Source organism: Aegilops tauschii, chromosome 5, assembly GCF_002575655.3.
Source record: "Aegilops tauschii subsp. strangulata cultivar AL8/78 chromosome 5, Aet v6.0, whole genome shotgun sequence".
Lineage (NCBI taxonomy): Eukaryota > Viridiplantae > Streptophyta > Magnoliopsida > Poales > Poaceae > Aegilops > Aegilops tauschii.
In genome coordinates this window covers 162,094,574-162,120,660 of record NC_053039.3, presented here as the reverse complement: position 1 = coordinate 162,120,660, position 26,087 = coordinate 162,094,574, and the positions used below count along the sequence as shown (strand labels likewise).

The 26,087-nt window shown below is 44.0% G+C and overlaps 3 long non-coding RNA genes across 3 annotated transcripts; 1 reads left to right on the top strand and 2 right to left on the bottom strand.

Annotated features, from left to right (window-relative positions):
- Positions 1-2,437: 2,437 nt before the first annotated feature.
- On the bottom strand, positions 2,438-4,756 carry LOC120963902 (uncharacterized). Its single transcript, XR_005755591.3, has 3 exons — positions 4,409-4,756; positions 4,093-4,333; positions 2,438-3,573 (listed from the first exon to the last, which is right to left on the bottom strand). It is a non-coding gene; the product is annotated as an uncharacterized lncRNA (long non-coding RNA).
- Positions 4,757-11,086: 6,330 nt separating this feature from the next.
- On the bottom strand, positions 11,087-16,965 carry LOC109747381 (uncharacterized). Its single transcript, XR_012184395.1, has 3 exons — positions 16,570-16,965; positions 16,427-16,474; positions 11,087-12,205 (listed from the first exon to the last, which is right to left on the bottom strand). It is a non-coding gene; the product is annotated as an uncharacterized lncRNA (long non-coding RNA).
- A 284-nt stretch (positions 16,966-17,249) lies between these two features.
- Positions 17,250-22,141, top strand: LOC109747382 (uncharacterized). The gene is made up of 5 exons (XR_006663895.2): positions 17,250-17,481; positions 19,088-19,480; positions 19,699-19,816; positions 19,915-21,515; positions 21,740-22,141. It is a non-coding gene; the product is annotated as an uncharacterized lncRNA (long non-coding RNA).
- The last annotated feature ends 3,946 nt before the right edge of the window (positions 22,142-26,087 follow it).

Below are 26,087 nucleotides of genomic sequence, written 5' to 3'. Positions count from 1 at the left end.
GCAGACGGCATGATGTAGACAAAGTAAACCCAATCAATATGAATAAAACTCGTTGTTTTACCCTTAATGACAACAATACAAATATGTGTCTTATCCCCTTTTGTCACTGGGATATAGAGTACCGCAAGATTGAACCCATTACAAAGCACCTCTCCCACTGAAGTTAAATCAATCTAGTTGGCCAAACTAAACAGATAGATCGGAGAGAAATAAAAAGCTATGCCAATCATGCATAATAAAGTTCAGAAAAGACTCCATTACTTATCATAAATATTAAGATCTCCAGTCAAAAAAATATTAAGATCATAAACCCACAATTCATCGGATCCCAACAAACACACAATAAAAGAAGATTACATCGGATAGAAGTCCAAGAACATCGAGGAGAACATTGTATTGAAGATCAAAGAGAGAGAGAGAGAGAGAGAGATCTAGCTACTAGCTATGGACTCGTATGTATGTGGTGAACTACTCACGCATCATCAGAAGGCAGCAAGGATGATGTAGAAGCTCTTCGTGATCGATTCCCTCCTCCAGCAGAGTACCAGAAAAGGCCTCTAGATGGGATCACGGAAGAATAGAAATTTGCGATAGCGGAAAAAGTGTTTCAGGTGGCTCTCTGTTGGTTTCCCAATATTAGAGAATTTATAAAGGTGGAATTAGGTCAAACAGAGCTAAGAAGGCCCCACAAAGGCAACAGGGCGCGTCTTGTTGCCTTGTCGTCTCCTTGCTTGCTGTCGGGTCCCCTCTCGAAGCTTCTATGGTCTCTTTTGTCCAAAAGAAAGTTAAAAAGTTTCGTAGCGTTTGGACTCTGTTTGGTACTGATTTTCTGGAAAACAAAAAACAAGCAGAAAACAACAACTGACACTAGGCACTGGGTTAATAGATTAGTCCCAAAAATGATATAGAATAGCACAAAAAGTCATATAAAATATCCAAGATTGATATTAAAATAGCATGAAACAATAAAAAATTATAGATATGTTGGAGACGTATCAGATAACATGGCGCCCCCCCCCCCAGGGCACGCCCTCTTGCCTTGCCGTCTCAGGGGGTGGGCACTGTTAAACCGAAAACCAAAAAACCAAACCGAATTGAACCGTATTAACCGATTTGTTGGCTAATTCACCTATTAGATTTTTGGTTCGGTGGGATATTTTAAGATTGTTCGGTGTTTGGTTTGTGTTCGGTTTTCAGTCCCAGAAACCGAATAGACAAAAAAACAATATGTAGAGTACCCCGTGTAATACCTTATTTCCGAAAGTGCACCAGGGCCCATTTGCCTACCGGCCCAACCTAGCAGTAACAAGTAATCGCCCCACAGCCCCCACCCTCCCACTTCCCACGTTGGTAAACCTAGTAGTCAACTGTCACTCCATTATGCGGAGTTCTTGCCAAAAAGTAAATTAAGTGGCAGCCTCTCCAGCCATTGGCGAACAACTCAACATCCGGCCTGGCTCCAGCGAGCTAGCAATCATCGGCCTGTCCTTGTTGATTATGGCGGACGTCCGGCTAGCCGCTTAGATCACAGGTACTTTGACAACTGCTCTACGTTTCTAGTCTCTGAGTCTAACTAGTACTCCTACGTAAGACCATGCTAACATGACTAGAGCTGCTTAGTTTAGAGGCATCACATGTATTTATCAATACATAATACATTTCACGTTCCATGTGATTTTTCCACTTAATTATGTCCACTAGTTTGCTTGACGGAATAAACCATTGATTGATGCTAAGGTTGTTAGCTCTTGTGGTTATTTTTATGCATTCTATACAATGCAATCAGTGCTCATGAGTCATTACACTTATACTAGTGAGTGCATGTATTTTGGTTTTTCGATTAACCGAATAAACCAAACCAATATATTATGGGTAATATGGTTCGGTTTCTAAATTTTGTGTGATTATTTCGGTTTCCATTTCTTCAAAACCGAAATTATAGAAAACCGAATAAACCAAACCATATTAGCCATATAAACCGAACGCCCAGCCCTAGCCGTCTCCTCGATTGCCGTCTGGTCTCCCCTCGAAACTTCTAGGGTCTCTTTTGTTCAGAAAAAACGTCAACGAGTTTCGTAGCGTTTGGACTCCGTTTGGTACTGATTTTCTGAAAAACCAAGAATAAGTAGAGAACATCAACCGACACTAGGCACTGGGTTTATAGATTAGTCTTCAAAAATGATATAAAATAGCACAAGAAGTCATACAAAGTATCCAATATTGATAACATAATAGCATGAAATAACAAAAAAATTATAGATACGTCTCCAATGTATCTATTATTTTTTGGGCGGCGGATGCAAGAGAGAAAATGGATGCACAGAAAGATGGATGGATGCGCGAGTCCGGAAGGGTTTTTGGGCGGGCTGGGGTTTTGGAGTTCTACGTGGCTATTGTCCAAACTCCCATAAAGCCTCCAAAATTGTTTGATTTTTTTCACCGAAAAAGAGTGTCCGCATCGGTATACATGTCTGTGATTTTTTTAGGTTAGGCTATCATGGCTAGCTTTATTGATTAATCAGTAGAGATACATCATCTACAAGTTTGCTCACTAGACAATCTGGAGGCTCGTTAGTCCAACTAGAAGAAACTTTATTACAATAACTAGATTCGGATGTCTTTGTGCTCGCTGTGCTAGTCCCTGGATCGACTCGCTAGCACACACAGTACATATGAATATCAAATAACAAGAGTGCATCATTTACTACAACGTATGATCCAGAATTTATAAAGTATTACAAACTGAATAGCACATGGCTAACTTATTCAATAATAACAGCGGAATGGTAGCATAATAAATGATGAGTCCATCAATGCCCACTGCAGAACATGTTGAGTGAAGACTCGCGACCCTATTGTATCTCACTGATCATATAAAAATCATGCAACATGATAAGTTGCAACCACAAAGGGTCAATACATTGAATGTATTGGCAAATCACATAGTATGATATAGCAAACCTACATCCACAAGTAAAGTATGACAAACAAAACACTCAAGTTAATTTGGAGAAGAATGTCTTCACCTACCTCCACTACCTGAACACACAACCGTCCCTAATTTACTCGCCCAAGATAACCCAAAGATTCTAAATAAACATGACAAGAACTTCAGAAGTATCTCTCAAGTGCACTCTATCAATGGTGCATTCTCTAGGAACAATAGAGCGCTCTGCCAAGGACGCATTCACCTGATTTAAGTTCCGAAAACTATACCTCGCCTCAAGTGCGCTCTGTCAATGGCGCATTCTCTAGGGACAATAGAGTGCTCTGCGAGTGACGCATTCACCTGGTTAATAATCCTAAGCCTATGACTATAAACACTCACCATTTCCATGGATCACTCGACAGATGCCCACGTCTACCATAGCAAGTTGATCACACCATCACAACAATCAATACCAAAACATGACAACACGGGATACACATATCAGGCCAAATATATATATCATAGCATAAACGACACATGCATAGCAGAATATAAGATGAGCATAATCAAAAAGTGTAACTTGCCTTGAACGCTGTTGAAGTAGTCTAACTATTAATTCCGATCCGCTTGATACTCCGGACAATCTATACGATTAACGAAGGCACCGATAAATAAACCGTACTCACATAACCCCACAATAAAGTCAACAGCAAGGAATTCAAATAAAAACTTAATTAACAAAATATATCAGTAGGTATATCTTATCTACATGCTAGTAGGATCACAATGCAAAAAGAATCAACTAATTTGGATCAACGGCTTCAAAGATATGGCCTCCGGAAGGTTAAATTCAAATTTAAAAGTTTCAAAAATTAGATTGGATATGTGTTCTGAATAGAGGGGATCATGAGGAAGAATTTGGCATTGGTTTCATCTAATTTGGATAAACGATGCAAAAATTGTGAGGATTTGAAAAACAGGAACAAATATGCCTTTTTCTATTTAAAACAAAATGCTTGCCACATGGCGCGACGTGGATGGCTGGAAACTGTTCGCTGTTGTGGCTAACTGACGAACGTCTACTAAATAGTGCATACCGGGTCATAGAAAAAAAACTTAATCTAGGCGGTCCAACTTCGATCGGACGGCACGGGGATACACACCGGAAACAGAGGCTGGGTGGTCGCCGGAGTCGGAGAAGAACGGCGCACAGCGGTTCGGACTTCGACAGTGCACTCGTTCCGGGCTCCGGGTAGATACACCTGGACACGTAGAGGGACAGAGAACTCCATGGCGTCCTTGGTGGCGACGAACGCGTCCTCCGGTGGCGATACACTGTGGCTGGAGCTCGGGCGGCGGTGATCTGCTTCGGGACGAGCTCGGAGCGCTCGGTTCGGTACTCCCCTGTGCGAGATAGAGGGTCAAGGCGATAGAGGAGATCAATACGAAGAGTAAGACGTGGAGAGGTGGTGCAGATACCCTCAGGTGATGCTGGAATCGACGGCAGCAGAAACGCCTCGAGGTGGAACTCCGACGAGATCCGATCGGGAGCTCCAGGGCACGGGAGTAGGAGATTTTGTGAAAAATCGTGCGAGGAGGAGTTGGGGATCTTATATAGAGTAGCTCCCATGGCCTAGGGGTCAAGAATCGATCGCAAACATCGATTCGATTCGGCTCGGTGCTCCTGTGTTCAGGACGAACACGTCTCCAGGAGGGAGATGACAGACGGGCCAGGCTCGTCAGTGAGACAGGGAAAGAAAAGAAAACGGAAAGGGAGAGAGCTGCGGGATGGGCTGGGGAAATGGGCCGGCCTGCTAGCGGCTGCTGCGTGCGCTGCGCGCGGCGGCGAGATATAGCTGGGCCGCTGTGCAGCCCGACTGCACAGTGTGACCGTTTCCTTTTTTTTAAACCTCGCTACAGGAAGTAAAATAAGCTAAAAAATAGGAAATTAAATACTAGAAAGATACAAGAACAGACAATAAAACATTATTACTACATTATAAAACAGTGAACATTTTTACAACACAAAAGCATTTCTGAAAAATTATCTCATGCAAAACAAGCACATAAAGAGAATTATAACAACTCTAAAATAACTGAGTTTCAACAAAGTTAAAAATAATTTATGTAGACTCCAGAATATATTCTTAGCATTTTCCAAATATATTTAATGGGGGAGAAGTCATATTATCTCCACTCCAATTTTTTTGCCTTGAGTTGAAAAACACTTTAAATAAACAAAAAATTCAAATATGCATAGAAATCATGATGACAAAGAATGATCCTATTAACATTCCAAACCTAAAAATTTGGGATGTTACAAAACCTAGATAGCACATGCGCCACTTGATTTGTTGACCGAAAATAATGCTTAAACTTGACATTCCCAGTCAAGGTAGAGATGTCCACACATTCCGCGAATATCGCCGCCGCTGCGTCCCACCAAGTACTCTGACCGGAACAACAGTTGATCACCGTTAGCGAGTCGGATTCCGCTTCAACCCGCTGGAACCCTAGGCTATTTGCCAAGTTTAGACGTCTCGTCGCCATTGCCTCTGATGACATTGCGTCCGCTGCATAGGGGATAAACTTACATTGAGCTGCAAGGAAAATACCTCGTTCATCTCTAATAATTGTTGCCGTAGCTCCAACTCCTTCGTCCGCAAAAAAGGCCGCGTCCACATTAAGTTTGACAAACTTTGGGTCCGGCTTCAACCATCTTGCCTCCTCTGTCACAACTATCTTCGCCATGGCTCGCTGATAGTTGCTTGTAATCGCTAAGACCGAGAAAGACCATCTTACCAGTGGCGGGCAACTCTCATTTAGAGACATTAAAACTGAGCACTTTTTCATCCCTCTCAGGCCATCAGGCTTTTGAGCCATCGGATCTCGCCCTCTAGACATTCTTGGTCGTGAGATGCACTTCTAATCCCGCATGGGTGGAGCGAACTGGATTGGGTTGCTGCTCCCATAACAAAATCTGACGTTTCTTGTTAATATGGCCTGCTTAGCATTGGGTTGTGCCAACTTGGGCTTGCTGGGTTCTACCTCTCTCCGGAATCGCTCGCTCCTCCCCAACTTCGGTCCTCTCTCGTGGCGGCAAATCGTGCGTTGGTGCCTCGATGGGTCCAGGGCGGGGTGGGTGCCACACGATGGCCTGGCATTCATGGGATGGGGGCAACGAACCGTCCCTTCAGTTGAGTACAGAGTTTGCGGAAATAAATCACCATTGCTAATAGCCTTTAATGGCGATCGAAATGCGCCACTCACGGATGCCAATAATTGCATGCCGGTTACCATGCCGCTCAGTGCTCCACGCGTGTACATATACAGTCGCACTGTTCCTTCCCCACCCCTTCTTTATTTCGGCAGTGGCGTCTCGGGCAGCCATTGTTGAGCCCCTCTTTCTCAATGGAATTCATGATTCATTATTACTGATGCTGTTATTTCTTCTCCCAGCTTGATGCATCTGCTCTAGGTCGGAGGATTCGACATGGGTCTGCTTAGTTTCCCCCTCCCTTGCTGCAGATTCCCCTTCTTCCTACCTTCCCTCTTTTGCACAATTAGTTATGGGTTCGTACTTCTTAGCGCTGATCTATTTCTCTTCCAATTTGATTCAAGTGGTGTTAATGGTTGGGTTGGCGACTGGTTACTCACTTGGCTGAAGGTATCCTCATGCTGCTGATTTCCATTGCCTAACGGCCAAGTTCATATCTGTGTAAATCTGTGTATATGTGTCTATCATTCCTACAATATCATTGTATTTTCTATGCATATTATTTACAGAAATAATTCCACTGCCTATGGACGCGACAATTGGCAGCACTGTTGAACGGAGGAGACATCTCAAGTTTGTTGTCTACAATAGTCCAATCCTGCGATGCATGCTTTTTTATTTGGGGTTGGAGTTACAAGAGGTGCTGATTTGTTATTTTCCATCTGGGTTCACTTTTCTTTGTAAGGCTTTTTTTAGCAGTAGTGACGTTCACTTTTCTTTGTAAGGCTTCATCTCATAGGGGATGTCGTGAAGGCGCGAGGCAACAGTGACGTTCCCCTCCTGTTGTGATGACGTGACGTGGTGGTAATGGCTCGATGAAGCAAAAAATGCGCAAGAAACCGTGGTGTCGTTACTTTGCCCAATCTTCAATCTCCCACACTAAATATTCTCTGGCTTCGTCTCATAGAGGATGCCGTAAGTTAGAAATAAATATTTTCTCTCTTACACGTGCCCTGTTCCCTTAACTCTCTTACTGCACAGGTGGATTCCGTAAGTTTAACTGAGGCTGTCTACTAAGCACATCACTTCAATAAGTTGCTTATCTGACTGTTACATAGCTATACGAGTTTGCCTCTTCCTATAAGCACCTTTTTTAATTCCTGCTGGCTACGTATAGAGTAGTAGAGAAAATGAATAAACTCTAGAATCGCCACTGCCTGGTGTCCTATAAGTATGAATGATAAATCATTGTCATTTCGATATTTTCTACATCTCATTTTTTGTATACTAAATTTATGTATATACCTTGTCTTAACTTGTACATTCGGATGAGTTTCATCTAATGATGTCAGACTACTTCAATGAGTATGAATGATAAATCATTGTCATTTTGATATTTCATACATTTTGTTTTTGTACTTTCAGATGAATTTCATGTCAAGATGTCAGACTACTTTTGTGACAATATTGTTTCCACTTGTTCTTGCTTAAAGATGCTTCCCACATAACCAGACTTGTCATCTTTTGGTTTGTTTTTTAGACGTGTGTAGTTAAGCTATCTGCTTCCGAAAACCATTAGAAAGTCCAAATAATAACACCTTTGACACAATATGTGGAGGTAATGAAAGAACCCTACGTTCACATCTTTGTGGAAAACATTATATACTACTACAAGCGGAAAAGCAATTTGGCTCCCGAGTCTAGATGATCCCGGTATCTGAACCGACCAGGAGCATCGGGATGTGCGCTCAACCTCGTATTTCATATGAAGGTAAAAGCACTGGGAGTCCTAGAACTTGTCCGAGATGTGATGGTTTAGTCCTACAACTTGCAAAATGAACCTACCCAGTCCCACAACTTGCACCCAATGTGTAACTTTGGTCCTGGGCCAATCACAGAGCGACAACTGGACTGCTCGGGCCCGGTCCGGTCAGCGCGCCCATATTTGCAAAATCCCCCAGCCTTTCCTTGTAATGAACCTGCAGTACAGGAAACCGACCTAGTGTGAGTATGTGACCAGGAAAATGTGGCTGGCGGGACTAATATTCCCTCGTCCTGCACACCACTGCATATGCATATGCGGCCGTTGGTTTAATTAGCCACGGAAAATGAGATGGAGGTTGACCTGGATGTGGTTTCAGGCCTCAACATGTCTGTCTGTCCGTCTGGATAATGCTCACATGCATGGCAAGAACGATCCGAGTGCCCGACCGTGGATCCATCCATCCATCCTTGAGATGGCATGGCTTGCTGCTTCTTGCTCAAGATAGTTCAGACGATGCATGGTCTTAATGTTGGTGATTTAACTGATGATGGGTGTGCTGTTAAGTGTTAAGTAGCATTCATACCCATCATGATTCTGGCACTGATTGCTGTGCCGGCTCATAGCTGCAGTTTTCTTGTCATTGCCCATGAGATGCGATGGAGTCCATCAAGGATCACATCAGTGGCCATCAGCAAAGTGATTGGCCTTTAACCCAACCACCGTCCAAAAGCCGTAGTAGAATGTTTCCTTTTTCATTTCATTTAGTACACTTGTGCAAAAACCAATCCTTATTGGAGTAGCAGCAACAGAGTGTGTATGTGTACTCTCGCTCGCTTACCTTTTCTTTCCTAGCTCCGTTGCTCGCAGCGCACTCCTCTACCAGCTCCTCCACAGCAGACCAGATTAATCAAATCTAGGATCACAGCTGCTCCATTGCATCAACACAAGGAAAGAAAATGTGTTTACCATTCCCTCTGTTCCGTAATATAAGAACGAAAATGTAAGTTTTTTGCATGGTTGGTCACACAAAATCGGATCTGGACGGTGGACAGGCTGCAGCGTCATGGGTGGCCAAACTGTGATCGTTGCCCACTTTGCAATCATGTGCGAGAGTCCGCGGCGCATCTGCTGTTCAAGTGCCGCTTCTCCATTCGGGTCTGGAAGGAGGTCCTTGCATGGTTGCAACTTGATGTAGATACCGCCCATTGGTTGAACTATGATACAGTGAGGTTCTAGTGGGATGGAGTCCTCACCAACACTGCACAACCGAGGAAAGCCTTGGCCTCCGTACTCCACCTTGTAAGCTGGGAGATTTGGAAATAGCGAAATGCACGCGTGTTCAGGATCGAGGCGGCGCCTATGGCGGTGATAGTGTGATCTATTAAGGAGGAGGCGTCTATCTAGGGTCTAGCGAGCGCCAAACATTTGTGTAATTTGATGACGCGAGAGTAGGCCTTTGCCTTTTTCCCGCTTTGGCGGGGCTGTAATGTACTAAACAAAACTCTTCTCCTTATTCAATGAAGATGGCAAATTTTTTGCCTCGTTTTAAAAAAAAATAGTATATGCACTCCGAAATGGATTTGTCTAGTCTGGCATGCAGGTGCACAAAAATATGCAGTGCAGATTAAGTAAGCCGATCCAAAATACTGTATGGACATTGTGTGCATCACGGAAAGCTTATCCCCAACACTAAGTAACTGCAAAGCTGGCATGGCAGTATATGGTTAGAAGGGATTGTCTCATCTCAGTCTTGTTAGGAAGAAGGATCAGAGGGCGCAAAAGAGCAGCAACATGATTACCATTCTTGACAATAGGGATATGAGCAAATGCAAATTCAGGGGGCAGACGGATTGATGTGAGCTAAATCTCTCATTTCATGACAAAAAAGTATTCCCGCACCAAACGTGGAGCTTATCCTGAAGCACCAGTGGTTAAGTTTCCTGGTCACATACTCACACTAGCTCGGTAGGTTTACTATCTATCTATGCAGTTTCCTGTACTGCGGTTCATTACAAGGAAAGGCAAGGAGATTTTGCAAATATGCGTGCGCTGACCAGTTCGGGCCCGAGCAGTCCAGTTGTCGCTCTATGATTGGTCTAGGACCAAAGTTGCACATTGGGTGCAAGTTATAGGACTGGGTAGGTATATTTTGCAAGTTCTAGGACTAAACCATCACATCAAAGTTCTATGACTCCGAGTGCTTTTACCTCTTTCATATGGTATTCGTTCGGCAGAATCTCCCTGCTGGCCCACACAGTGCATTTATTGCATGACGACGCTAGCTACGGCCCACGTGGTACAGACGGACCTGGCCGGTGGTACACACGCCTGGATGCACCTGGGCCACTGGCAGAAAACGAACGACGCCGTCAGCCCAACTCCCACCCTCACCCAGCCTCACCTAACCGGGGCCACGGTCATCTTCCTCCATACGCCTCCAAAAATATCCTCATCTGCACAGAGCTCCATCCACAGTTCCATCCTTATATGGTACAACCTGGAGCATGCCGACACTAAGATGAAGGAAAATAAGTTGAAAAAGAAATAAAAGATGAAGTCTTGAGATGGTACAGTGGGCATAATCCTAACGTGCAGGCGACCTCACAGGGACTCAAGTAGATAGTTCAGAAACATATAGGGGATAATCCTTGTTTTCTTGACTTCAAATGACTCGTGTCGTCCTAATTGGTAAGAACTTGTTAGTGTAAGCATATGCTTGCAAAAAATTCCAGCTATCCATGCATCTTCAAATGGCAGAAGCAAAATCTACTGAAGCACACTCACATTTATGAAACCCTTGTTTTCTAGTTGATCATCTGATAAATTTTCATCACTACCAAAAGAAACATAATCATTCAGCAGCCAGAAGACATTATGGATGCGATAAGTAACAATCAATGGGTCGGTCTTTCTAGCAATGATAGAAAAAAAGTGACCATTGTAGATTTGAACATGATTAGGAAACTTCCAATCGTCTTCCTGTGGATGATTTAAAAAGTGCCAACAAACATTTCTAGAAAGTTGTTCGAAGTTTGATCGAATCATAGGAGAAGTCTGAACCATCTACTATTTAGAGTCTTGATATTGATAAAAGTTCTGAAACTGAAAAATTACACACCAGGAAAGAGGAAAACCCAATCATCAGGGATTGTCAAGTTGGCACAAGCCGAAGATGTAACAGAGATAGAAAGTACCATTCCTGCTTCAAAACTTACAACTTTCATGTTAATCTACACATGTACAAATCCCTATAAATCTACAAAACAATGAGCCTGAAAATGAATGTAACCCAAAAGACCAAATCCTTCATGCGTGAATCCTTGTAAATTTATAAACAAACACCTCCCGAAATACAAACCATATCACAGATCGAAAGAAAGGGCCACCCAACCCCATAGCAAGCACATTATGACAGGGAAAATATCGATCAAAGAAACCCCCAACCCCAGCACCCCCGCCGCGTCCTGAAATCTCAAACAGAAGAGAAAGAAAAGAAAGGATCGGACGCAAAATCTCACCAAGAACGCGCCGAATAGACGCAAGCAGCAGACACCGAAGAAAGCAGAGCAACAGGAGAAAGCAGCAGACTACCCATGAAACGACGACCACCGCCGGCGGGCCGACCCCCGACCACAGCAGCAAGGAGCCGCACAGGAGCACTCAGCACAAAAGCACCTACCACCCTGACACAAATGCATCGCTCATCCCACGAGCACCGCAAACCTGCACCGAGCAACTGTGCAGCCATCGATCAGCCCACACCCCATACAGAGAGGGATAGCAGAGAAACGCCCAGTCGCCCAACACAGAAAAAAGAACGCCTCCAAAGGCTAGGAAAGGCCTACACATCAGCCTCGTAGAAACTGTTGATTGCCTCAGCGAGCCGATTCAGCAACGCATAAACTTAGAACGGATTAGCACGATGATAACCATTTCCGTCAATGATACTATGATATTCAGCAACGCATAAGATACTATGATTTTTCCATATATATACGGGCCCTGACAACAAAGAACTTACAGAGCATCCATAAACCACTTCCTGCATACACTTCGTCTTCTCGGCATTCAGCCTACTTTTGCCGTACCTTATGCTGAAACCATGCTCCCATGAGTACGGGCTATAGAAATCATATGCTTCGCCCAACGAGTCAAATGTTAAACCAATAGCAAGCTCAACTACATGGTCCCCCAGTTTATCAGCATACTCCTTAATTGTCTGTTCCACTGCGCCGACTCTTTCATGACATGGAGCCCTATCCGGAGGCTGATTACCGATTCTCACCCTGCACTCCTGCAGCATGATAAGCATTTTTATTCATTGAACCAAACAGATGAATGCCCATCTTTCTATTTTTTCTGAACAACTAAATACTTCAGCTCCAGCACAGGCAAACACAAGCCTTACATTTCACATCTGTTTACAAACCAAGCTAGTTATATCTACTGCATGGCATTCCTTTTTATTTATTTTATCATTATCCACTGAATCAGGGGATTTGTTTTCCAAACCTGACAGTGCAGTGCACAGCATAAGAAACTCATCCTACCTATGCTTAAAAAAATGCAATTTACCTCTTAGTCCACCCAGAGCCTCCATCAGCACTCTCTGTTCGATCTTGAATCAAAGCCTCCTGGTCCATATCAAGATGTGCTTCAACACAGTCGTGTTCAATGGCATCAGCGTTGTCACCCTCACTCTCACTGTAAAAGACATGGTGGCGCCGCCGGCAGCAACACTTTCCTCGCGCGCACACAGCAGCACACTGGCCAAGAGAGCTCCACCCTAATCCACAGATGACCGCCCCGCGACACCCATTGGCGGAGTCTTCTTCCCCAAGACCAGCCCCACCAATCAAACTCCATCAGGGCTGTTAGGAGCCCTCCTAGCATGTACGCACATGGGCTTGCCCACTGGGCCGCTCATGGACCTGGCCCGCCTGCTACCCCATCGCTGCAACTACAAGTACCAGATCGAAGGCAAGGAGCAAACCATCCAGTGGATCACGGACCAACCCAGCGGCGGCTACCTTCCTCTCTTCTCCTACCTCTGCTCCCCCAGTTCATCTGTAACTCAATTCCTGTATCAGATCGTGAGTGTGTGTGAACTATAATCTAGAGGAGATATATCCTGTACCTTACATCTGGTATACAGAGCCAGGCACCACCCTTCCCCAAATTCTTTCCCCATTTTTTTTCACCACCACCATCCGACGGAATCAACCATGGATCCGTTCCTTCAGGAGTATCTCGAGCGGCTCGGCGCCAGGCTCGACGCCTACACCAACGCCGCCAGGTCCCTCGCCGATAAACTGAACGCCCTTGACGTCAGTTGGGCCACCAGTTCACCCGCCGTCGTCCACAACCCACCATCAGCTACCACTTCGCCGGAGAGCACAACCAACGCGTCGGCGCCCGTCCCGGACGTCTCCGGCTCCACCACCAAGGCCCAGGAGATTCCCACGGTCGCCCATGATGCAGCCCCGGTGTGCATCACGATGGTGCCCGTCACCTGTTCGACGGAGTGCTCGACCCAGGTTGACACCATCGACAGCGTCGACGAGGTCCATGACGCTGCTACCACCGTCCACCTCGAGCCCACGGTCGACCCGGTCCACCAAGCAGTTGAGCAGCTCGCTCCGGTGCAGGCAACGGCCTCCATCGGCACCAACACTCCCTCTTGTGCCGAGGTCGTTTCTCCCGTGACGACCACCACCGACGTCGACCCCAATGCCGGCATGCAGGAGCTTGATGCCCTCTCTGGCGACACCGCCACCCAACTGATGAGCAAGGCGGACCACGACGTCGCCCTCATCATCCGCAGCGACCCTGCTCTGCCGGTGCTGACCATGTGTTCGACAGACGGTCTACTCCAGGATGGCGAATGGCTGAAGCCTGTTCGTCTTGTGGACATGAGCAAAACCTCGTGCCTGCCGCCGATACAGCAAGGAATCGGGCAGCAACCATGGCCACCACCTGTGCGAGTGAGGACCAGATACATCAGAAACCTGTTCAGGCCCAAGCCATGGCCGTCTTTCAAGTTTCATTCAGATACAAGCTATCAGGAGGAGCCATGTACAGGTATACATTGTCCGCATGAATTCAATTTTGGACTCGGCAGGAAGCTATACAGAGATGTGGTTTTCCCTCCGGTTTCTTGTTATGAGGTGATTTCCGTGGAAGAGCATTCCAGTTGTTTGTCAGTTGCACAGTTGCAATCCAGGCGTCCACCGAATCAGGCACCACCTGATGCTAACGCATCAAATGAATTGGCATTTCTCAATGTGGATATCTCTGCAAGTTTAAGTGTTGATGCATGGTTCAGTCTACTGCGAAAATGCATAAGGAAACTCACAGTCTGCTGCGTTATCTTCTGTGTGCAATCCTCTTATGAACTGTGTGCTCAAGATATACAACTGAAACTTGGGTTCAGTCAAAAAAATGTTCAGCTGAAGCTACAATATTTTGCCTGCGATTGTCGAGCAATGATGACGCGCTGCTTGGTTTTACTATCTCCTGCTGACATTGATTATGAGCTGTGGCGTCGACCAAATCAAACTGAAAATTGTGGTGTGCTTCTGAAGTTCAGAATATTGCATATTTTTTTAGCCCCTTCAGTCAACCTGCAACCATGGCCTTCTTGCAGACTATCACCGATTTCTCTAGCTAGCATATCTGAACAATGGATATTTAACTATGACGAACATGCCGTTGTATCTATTATTCCATGGCATGAGAAATTGCACAGGGCCATGAATACCAGGAGAATGTCAGTGAATTGGTCATTTTTGAGTCGAAGGGAAATTAAGTTTCGATCTGAAGCGAACTATCTTGAGGAGCTATGTTCAATTTGGTCTGACTGCCACCATACTGCAATTATTTACTTGAGGGAAGAGGGAATTATGGAGAGAAAGATTCCCACCGTGCAAGCACCTTATAAGGGAGTGGGAATGCAGGCAACTAGAAGGCTCTGTGTCCCTAGACCACCTGCCAAACCTCCTGAAGATTATGACAAGTGCATCCTTCTTTTCATAAGAATGCGGACTATCACTACAACATCATCTCCAAGCTGTGTGCTGACCACGTTGAAGCCACTGTTTGAGATGCTACATCTGCCGTTGCAAGGAAACTACGGTGCACTGTCTGATTCTTCACGTTGTCCTATGCATTCACAGCTGGGTAGTTTTTTCTTGCTTAAATGGTATCTTCAAATTACATTCATTTCTCTAACGGCACCCCGGGGCCAGTGCAATTCTGAACATTTTCAACCTTGGATCACCAGCACAAAGGTACTATATTTCACAGACTTTGCCACCAGAAGTCGATATATGTCCCAGTTACATTTTCAAGCTTGTCATAGTAGCAGCCGGACAGTGACTCGGGAAACATCTTCTCTTGGCACATTGCATACACATGCAAGTTGTATGGCCTATCTGAATCTTATCAACATTACTTTGAGGGTGTTCAGAATCAATACATGGGATGCAGGTGACCTACAAAAAAGCGTACAGTCTTATATATCCTATATGGTGCAGCAACTAGTAAGTGTTGAATACCTTACCTATGGTCTTGCCCACTGGGAAATTTATTTGGAGAAGTTTGCACTGCTGTGGAAGATGAAGAAACATGGTTCAAACAATTCAGTTGTTACTGTCACTTCTTCCTTCAGACAGAGCAGCGACATTTGTTCTGTTCAGAACGTCCTATTACTTACCTGGGTTGATTACTTGGAAGCTTGCTCTGTCCTAGCACATTTGAATCTGGATATTCATTGGTGCAAGGGAACAAGCGTTGAGCCCAGTGCACTTGATGTGTATCAAGCTGGACATCGGTCCTATGAGCTCCATTCAGATTATCATCTCTTTTATGCTATCGAGTTGTTGGGGCCTCACTGGGGCATCTACCAGCTGGTAACACCTTGGGATCCTGGACGAATTGCATTGTGGCTGTTATTGAAATGGACTTGACAAACTATTATTCAAGGAGGGTGGGGTGTCATCGCTTTCACTGTCGGCTTCCTGCAAGGCTCCATCGACCACAACTGCCCCGGCTTCGACAACGACAACTTTGGCACCTCATTTGGTTGGGTCGCCACCGGCCACGGCCACCACAACCCGATCGTTCAAGTCAAGCCCGATTTCGGCTACCACCACTACTTCAAGGTAGTCAAGGAACATCGAGTGCAGTGGGATCCAGGCGGCTCTTGGTGGTTTCGGCTTGGGGGCAAGCCGAATTTTAAGGAAGGGGGGATGTTAGGAGCCCTCCTAGCATGTACGCACATGGGCTTGCCCACTGGGCCGCTCATGGACCTGGCCCGCCTGCTACCCCATCGCTGCAACTACAAGTACCAGATCGAAGGCAAGGAGCAAACCATCCAGTGGATCACGGACCAACCCAGCGGCGGCTACCTTCCTCTCTTCTCCTACCTCTGCTCCCCCAGTTCATCTGTAACTCAATTCCTGTATCAGATCGTGAGTGTGTGTGAACTATAATCTAGAGGAGATATATCCTGTACCTTACAAGGGCCACCACGCTACAGGCTTCATCCGAGAAGATGGGCAACCTGCGTACATTCAATCGAAGGCCTAAGCTTTTTCCCATGGTGGATTTGCGAATGGCAGCGACAAACATTTTGTACTACAAGTAGGGATTTCGTACCTGTCCATCGGAGAGACGGGGAAATCCATCGCCATGGCTGCGCCACCGCTAATCAGAGACACGCCCGCCCACGAGATTAGTGCGGCAGCGTGCGAGAACACAGCCGAGGCACCCGCCGCCGCGGCCGCCGCCCACCGGCTCTCTAGCCGCTCTCTGACACTATACGTACATCTGCTTTTCCCATCTTTTCTGTTCCCGTAGTCCAGCTGAAAAATACACGGCACACATCCCCGTGCGATCCTGGACGACCCAGATATCAGGTTCATCTGGACCCGGAAGCCAAAACTCCACTCCCTGCATAATGCATTGCATCTTTGTAAATAACACTTCAGTGGGAATGATATGTTATTATTATTCCGGAAATGAAGACCCTATATACAAATCATGATTGGTTAAAATACTATTTGGTAGATACTTCTAATTTAGATTTATATGGTTACTTTGATACTAACATCTATTTTTTATCTTCATGCTTTGATATATTTACTAAATTTCTAGCATTCCATCATCATAATGGATGGCGCGGCAACGCGCGCCATCGATGATCTAGTTATCTAAAACAATAAGGTGTGCATCAAGGGGGCTGCTCGAGCGTGCCACGTGGGCGGAGGCGTACTGTGCGATGCAGCCAATGGCGTGATGGGCGCACTGTATATCGAAGGAAGAAAAGAAACAAAACGCAATCTCCTCGAGCACTCATTCTCCGTTCGGTTCGCACCCAGCGCCTCCTCCAGTTAGGGTTACCGCCGCCGCCCTCCCCCATGCTCGTGCCCTCCATCTCCCGCCCCGAGCTCCATCTCCTCCACCCGCGGCCTGCGCTCCGTCCTTCCCTCCTTGTTGGCACTCAACCCGGCGAGCGTGAACCGTCGCAAACCGCAGCAGAGGGAGACGTGGAGAGGACATCAGGCCGAGGTGAGTTCCCAATCATCTCTCTGTATTTCTTGATGCGTGGGACCGGCCCCTCCTCTGCTTTCTATTCTCCGCTTGTCATCGTTGTCAAGGTGCGCTTCGTGGTCCGCTCATGCATATCCATGGATGTTTCTGTGTTGATTTTCAATTCCTGCCTGTGTCAGTTTGTTCACGCTCATGAGGTGTTTGATCTTATGTCTCCTCGCTGTGGTACGTTCAATTTTCTTTTCTTATTTTAGAAATCGCGATGACCGGTTCATCGTTAGATTTGGTTCGCTGTTTCATCTGCTCAGTGGGTTGTCTCTGTCTTTATAGGTATGATTTGCAGCGGGTTTTTTTTGCCGCTTCAGTTTATTGTGCTTTTTCTTGTATGAGGTTCCAAGAAAGATTGTTCGGTTGGTTCTTCTTTTTCTTCTTAGAGATTTTGAGCAAGATTGTTATATGTGGCAGTATGAAGATGGATTTGAAATAAATTCTGCTGTGCTGTGCACTTTAAAACGAGACGAACTTAACTGAAGTTGTTAGTGCCATTTAAAATACAGTGATCTTGCTTCAAAAAAAAAAATACAGTGATCTACGTACAAAGTTGGGCCGTATGGCTTCCGAGCTGCGCCAAGCGATGGAAGAGCTTATGCATCCCTCGCCGCCGCAGCCAACGCAGACAAGCCCTTCGGAGCCGCTGCCGGCTGAGCCAGTGCCCGCGCAAGCCAAGTCTCCCACGGGCCTGGCTACGATCCGGCGTCGAGCAAGGCGATCCGATTTCCCCTCTTGCTGGGCAATGGCAGCTTCGGCACTAGGTGCCTGGTGAAGGCCAACCATTTTCATCACCCAGCTTCCGGACAAGGAACTTCCACCACTACGATGTGTGTTTCTTGTTCTTCTATTTTCCCCATAATTAATCAGCAACGCGGCGCTAGCTTCTACTAAAAATTAGGTGTTCATAGTCACATAATTTTTCATAGAATCACTACAAAACTGTAAGTTTTGAACTTATGCTCGCTCATACAAATCTGTGCATGTATGCATGCATGTCCTCTGGAATAACTATTATAAGCTAGCAGCTGACATGCGTGTACATGCATGTTGTTATCAGCAATCCAGCATCAATCTGTCTGAATAATGAGCTTGAATATAATTTCAGAATAAGAACACAGTGAGTTTATTAAATGCATGGTTTGGTTTGCTGAGAGATTAGCACACAGTTAACTTGATCCAACAGAACAGCAAATTCGATGACCATGCATGTTTGACAAGAAGACGATCAACACCACTCTCCCTAAACAGATCATAAGATCATACTAAAAGGTAGAAGACCCCATGCTAGAAAAACATAATGTACATACAGTTTCAGTTCTTTCTTAGGAAGGAACAATCAGCAACATACTAATTAACTAGCTGCTGGTAGATCCGGTTCTCCAAAGTACTCAAAAGAAAAAAGTTGTAATTTGATGGACTAATTAACTAGTTCTCTTTTATTTCTCATTTTTGGAGTGAGATAGATGGACCGTAATAGCACTTGTATTTACTCAATTTTGTTGTTTTTTCATACAAGTCCTTCTTTTCCATGTTGAGTCAAATGTCTCTGATATTTTTTTCTTTTACTTTCCAGGTTTCCTGGAACTAATAGATGGAGGGGTGTTAGGGCTGAGATTGGGATCGGATGAATTGCTCTGTCGATTTTGTTCACTGTTGTGTAGTAGTATGTACAGCAACAACATTACTGTAACGGTGCCTTTTTGTTTCATGAATAGATGTAGTTTTCCATGCATTTCTCTCTGGTTGAATAGATCGATTAAGTTTCTCCTTTAATTTTCATGTGGAAGAACACAGGGTTTCTCCCACATTTATCCATATATTACTGCTCGTTTGCATTGAGCTAATTGATTTTAACGGCGTGTAGGCAATGCATGGCAAGAACAACCAAAGCTGCTCCATCTGAGAAACAAGAGTCAGAATATGTAGCTACTGTTGCAGAAGGAGTATGTACTGAAGTAGCAGATGAGTAAGTAGGCTGTACACCTCCTGATAGGATGTACTGACGCTTATTGCTTTCAATTAATAGTTTGTCCTATTTTATTGGTATGACAGTGATTATTCTATGTAAAGATAGCAATTTTATAAGCTACTCAGCTTGTTTGTTGCAACTGGAGTCTATAGAAACTAGAAAGGACGATGCCATGTCCCTGTCTAACTATATTTTTCTCTGAATGTTTTGTTTAGAACTTGTTCCTAGCAGATTTGAAAATTCTGGGGATGAGATAGATTGCAGCAGTACACCCTATCACCTGATGGAGAAAAGGAGCCTAGAGAAGAACGTTTAGCTTAAACTGGAACTGAGGTATATGCTTTTTCAGTATACATGCTTTTTTTTACTCTTTCCAGCTAATGATAGTTCAGTTGTGACAAGTAAATAATAATTTGTTATCATGTGACCAGGTACTTCACACCTTATTAGGGATGTCTTCTACCAAATGGGCTTTTGACCGATGAGGACATAGTAGCACTCTCGGGTGACCAGGTGCGTCTTCGGCTGTATCCTTGAAATATTTCACTACTTATGTTGGATGGAGGATTAATCTCATATTTGCAAGGGATATTTACTAACGAACTACCAAAAATATATAGCTCTTTATTGTCACAAGTTTTTATATCAAAGGCACACACGAGCATGTCTGTTAGTAGCATTCTGTTCGAAGTCTACGGGATTTCATATGCAGAAGTGAGTAAGAAAGTAAATATAAGATTGTTCTTTTCCTGCGAAAGTTTTCATTGTGCAGGTTTGCCTACTTAATTCAAGTAGTACTGGTGGACTAACATCATACATCCAGAATGCCAAAAGGCTTTTGGTCGATCCAAGGCAACTTTAAGATATGTAGTCTGGCTGATTATGAAATATACCAAAAAGTGAGTACAACTTATGTTAAGTTATAGTCCGGAGTCTTCATGTTGATTTATTTGAAATTTTGAAATGATTATAATTGGAAGTGTCACCTCAATTTCTGAGAGTAGTTGCATCCTAATGATTTACATCCTCTTGATGTTTTCTCTGAAATTTTCACATCCTATAGATGAACTTTTTCTACTGAATTTTTTACCCTCTTGGTAGTTGATGTTCTGAAGTTGAAGCAGCTATGGTCTACAGATTTATAAGTACCCCACGTAATGAAGAAGTAGATGTTTCAAAGGATGGATCGGGTCTTTTTGTATCTGAACTGATGCCGACTTGCCGCTACCAAGGAAAATGTGATTTCCCGTCTATTTTGCAGCCTGCATTAGTAGTTCAAGTTTATACCCTTGAATAATTTTCTTCATGAGCAAGTGGTGACTCTTGGTTCATCTACTTTGTAGTTATCACCTTCAGGTGTCTCTTTATTTTAGATTGTGGAGTAATCACATGATCTGTCAAAATATTGGTTTGGCAGAATAGAGTAGTTGCTGAAGAGATCAATTGGATTTTGCTGGTCTGGACTCCTAATAATTTTTACCATTTGCTAATTGCGGAACTATATGTTGACTAGAAAAGTTAAGCTAATATGATGTTTGTCATTTAATACACATCAATATCATACGAGAAAACAATTATATTCATGTTCCTACATATGCTCGTGTCAGGAGTGGACCAGTGCATTGGCATTCAGATAGTGGACCAGTGCATTGACATTTAGGTGGGAATACTTCTGATGATCGAGATATTCATCAAGTGGGCATGCCTCATATTCATATTTATCTTTCTCGATTTGAATACACGCTGTACAAATATGTTTGAATTAAATTCACATAAGGGAGTATTAATTTTTTAAGATATTTGTAATAAATATGAGCTGGCTAGCTACTAAGATGTCCTATTGTCGGATATCTGGACTACCATCACTCGATGAAATCTTATTTGGTTCTGTTTAATGCAATGCAGGTGGAGAACATGTCCTTCTTTTATGCTGAGCTCATGTTGGTTCATTACACAATGCTTATCTACTCACCATCTGTCATTGCAGCAATATCCCAAAGTACCACATCGGCTTGGCCGAGTTACAATTGATGTACGTCTTCCTACTCACTTTTCTGAAATCTGATTATTGCATCAAACCGGAACCTGAGTTTGAGTTATAATGATCCTCTTGCAATATTTAATAAGAATGGTATATAGTACTGGAATGCTTATCTTATAACAATGATGATATAAGGCACTACTTACAATCATTGGATCATTTTCGCCATATCATTACAATTTTTTAACCCAAACAACGTTTTTAAATGCTCTTAGGCTAGGGCGGCGAGATGCAGAGGAGCCCTGGGTACAGAACTACAGGTGAAGGGAGGTGGGTGGCAGGTCTAGCAACTATGGTCAGGGTGGCTGTGTGAAGAACAGAGAGGTGGGCGAGGAAGTGTTGAACTAACTGATGCTATGGAGATGAATCAGGGAGATTAGAGGAGAGAAGTTGAGAGAGATTTAGGCGATGTTCAGTAGAAGAGGATTTTTTCTAGCTATGTGAGCCCAAGATGTGCGATGCTCAACAAGGTATGTGTCTGTTTTGGAGGTCGCCCGCCTTTTGGAGCATATTAGACTTTGATTTCAATCGATGCTGTGCTCTGGCATCAACCTTGTAAGATGTCACCTCTCAGTTAATATAGATATATTAGCATGCTATATGCTTTGACGACTGAACACTTTGCTTCTACACTTCTGCTAAGTATACTCTTTTTAAACAACTGGCTTTTTTTCTGGACTGCATACACACGTTCACAAATGCATTAGCTAGATTGGTGCGCACAAGACCACAGAGGAGGCACGCCACGGGCGCGCCCCTGCCACTAGTGTGTTATAAGGCGGCGTGTCCATCAGAGATACCAACATCCCACCACTATGACCTGTTTAATCTTCAATGTCGGCATTAGAGGTAGTGGCGTTTGATCAATAGACAAGATATATACTCCACTAGTTGAATGCCCGTGCGTTGCTATGGGACAAGAAACTTATGTATAGGGACGTTGATAAAAATGTCATGCGTTGCTACGGGACAAAAAAATTATGTATTGGAACATTGATAAAAATGTCATTGTAATTCATGAGCATGTGCTTACGAATGCATCTGGACAAATGTCGTCTTAAACTTGCTACCATTGTACGATGTTGATAAAAATGTCATGCGTTGCTACAGGACAAAATTTACGTATATGGATATTGATAAAAATTTCATTGTAATTCACGAGCATGTGCTTACCAATGCGTTGGGACAAATATCAGCTTAAACTTGGTACCATTGTACAGGCAATCACCTCATGCCAGTCAAGTTTCTTTCCTTGGCGATTGCATAAACATAATGCATATACAAATTGACATAAAAATGCATGTGTGCAAAAAATGTCATATAGTAGTTCAAAAACATTAGGATTCCTCTTCAACTTGAAATGTGCTTTGACATCATATGGAAGCAAAAGCAGAGCAAATAACTAATTATCACTTATTAAACTATTACAAAGTTGATTCCAGCAAACAAATTGCAAATACAAGCATACTTAAAAATAATAATAACAATGCACTTCTCTTTTCGGAGCACACACCGATCCACTTTTCTCCTTTTCTACAAGTTGGAGGACATGATGACCGCACCGTCACGTCCATATCTTCTAGCTACGGTCCGGTAACTCCCGTTGTTGTCCCCCTTACCTCCTGTCACTGCCTCCCTTTTTGTCCTCATGTTGAAATTCTCAATGCCAAGCACTGGCTAGCTCAATAACAACACCAATGGCAGTTTCTCTTGTCCAAATAGCTGACAATGCAATTAAGATTTTTAATTATAAGTAAGGAACCAAAGTAAATGGACATTTGGGCTAGCCTAAAATAATGGAAGATTTTTAGAAGTGTAATTCCAAAGATATTAGCTACTAATGTGAAAGTATCAAGCATGGTTTGAGCAAAAATTCATATGACCATGCCTGCAACTTCCAACATTTTTAGAATCAAATTCAAGACCTTTTAGTTAGGAAGCAACCACAACATAAACCAGATTGATATATTTGTGTCTGTATATTTGTGTCACAGACAGATCTATAATAGGTAAAAGGCAAAAGGATAGATAAGTGGACTATCATCTACAGACAAAACAAGAAAGAATAAATACCTGCCTTACAAAAGTTAAGCCTCCAGGAGTAACATTGTGGTGCCCAGATAGTTTCCAACATGTGCTACTGAAAACATGTTGAAAGCTATCTAGGAAATTGTTACATATTGAAAACTATATGAGAAAATGTTACATGTTGGAAACTATGTGGACAAATGTTACATGTTGAAAAACATGTTGGATACTATCTGGTAATCGGCTAATGACAACGAGGCGAAGATTTTCCCGCTGGCCATAAGCTGAAACACTTCCCCATGGATCTTCTTCTTTGAAAGAAAAATGTAACCCTCACATGCACAGTGTTCTGCGGTCGTGACCTAATTATAGGAGATGAAATGTAAGCAACTATGCTTTAACTGTGTATGCAGGTGCATCACACTTGGAAGATTCCAACATGACTACATGGTTACAACCGTGCAATTATCTCCTAAAATGATTAGGCGGGTATTGTTGGTTGAATGATCAGGAGCATGGTCATAATGCCATGTCCAGTAGCCTGTGGTCGAAAGTAGAAAACATAATTGGATTAGTTATTCACGAAACAAATACGTGTAAAAACAAAGCTAATAAATTATTTGTAGATGCATAACGCGCGAAAAGAATTGTGTACGTACTGGTTCATATATGGCTCCTTAAGGAAACAAAAGAAGTTGTCTACATAATAATCAAGTAGAGAGAAGAGGAGAAACCATATGAGAAAGAACAATTCAAAGATCACTTAGACCTCGTTTAATTCCACTTTGTACCTAAATATTAACAGAACGATAATATAGTCATGCAGAAAATAAGAGATAACCAAATTGGGCATACGAACAGTAGCACTTACAATTGTTGTTCTGTATCAAACCATTTGTTGGACCTTGTGCATGGGGAACCTGCAAGTCAAGAAATGATTCTTTCTTCTTTTATTGTACTGGAAGTTGTTCCATTAGAACCAAATAAAGACCAAGCAAAAGGAGATACAATAAGCACTGATGTAAGATGAGCCCAGAGTATATTCTTCACTGAAGTCCCCTGCAGTTTTGCAACACCTACGTTGTTGTGGACTTGGACAATGGGACATGCAGACGCATGCCTTTGGTTTCAGTCCAGAAGGTGATGATGCTTGGGCCGGCAGTAAAGGCAAAACTGCAGAATTTTGATTATTTGGTCTTGTGTGCACTTAGCCATATAGCATATTAAAATTAATCCAATCAAGCTTGCCGATCTAGCTATGATCTAGCTATTGTCGGTCAGCTGATGCTTTCCCTATGATTTTTGTTGCCTTAGATCGGTCCTACAATTGATGCATGGCCTCTAATGGCGTTCCTATCCAAGTGACTTCAAGCCTCGTCGGAGAATTTATGGTCACGCCACCCATCTGAAGCTCGTCTCCATCTCCATCGCTATGCCCATGTACGCCGTGAACCATGTACGAGCTGCTCCGCCCGCGGGCACCTCCACTGCTACCATTACAGTTTCGATGGATTTGTACTCCGATAATGGATTAAACAATCGGACATTGTTGAAGGAATTTTTTGTTGCGTACAACCATTAGAAAGGAGTTTTAATTCTTGTTCTACGCAATGTCATATAAACACTGCCCTGCAAACAATTGCCATGCATGCAAGGGCAACATATCACATTTTTTATGGATGGAACTGGAAGCAGAAACATAAAAATTGGTGACCTTTCACCAACTGTACAATTGATGGCATTTAATAGTCTAGAAATATACTCTGGCCGAAGATTGTGACCAGTCTGAAATTAGCGTTTGAAGGAAGATAATGGTTATCGTAGAACTTACCGGATAGGGCACGGATCTGCCACTCCAATCTAATTTCGCAGGCTGCGATGTGCTGCCCCTCGAGGTGGTCGTTCACGTGGAAATTCACGGGGAGGACGATGACGATAGTCGGTGGGATGAAATGGTCGAGATGGGGATATCCAACCTTGCCTTTGGTCCTCTAGCCGAGCTGTTGTATGCACGTCTCGCGGGTCAGCGGTCTTGGTTCCCGCCGATTGCTCTGGTGAGAGGGTAGGTGGAGCCGGGCCATAAGCCTCAGTGAGGGCGTCGTCGCGGGTGACTTCGTTCTCAGCCGTGGAAGCCGGAGCGAAAGGATGGAGGACGGAGGCGGAGTAGGGGTCTATGACGAGAAAAAGAGAGATTGCGTGTGAGAGGGCTGTTGATGCCAAGTTGAGCAAGGAATGAGTAGGCCAGGGGCGACGTTTTTTCTCGGCAGGAGTCGCGATATTGGAGGAGGCCGGCGGCGGCGATCTTTCTCGGGAGGAGTCGCGGGATTGGGGTGAGTGGTTAGGGAAAGATGGGGCGTGGGAGAGTGGGGCTTGCGTACGTGGGCTTTTTCGTTCCTACAGTTTTTCTCCTTCTTTTTATCGTGCCTTCGTGGATGCCTTTTTTTCTCTTTGTGGCTGCCTTTTTCGACTGCGTGCGATCGTGCGAAGGGGAGCGGGGAATGAGGTCGAACCATCGAAGAAGGTCGAACCATCACG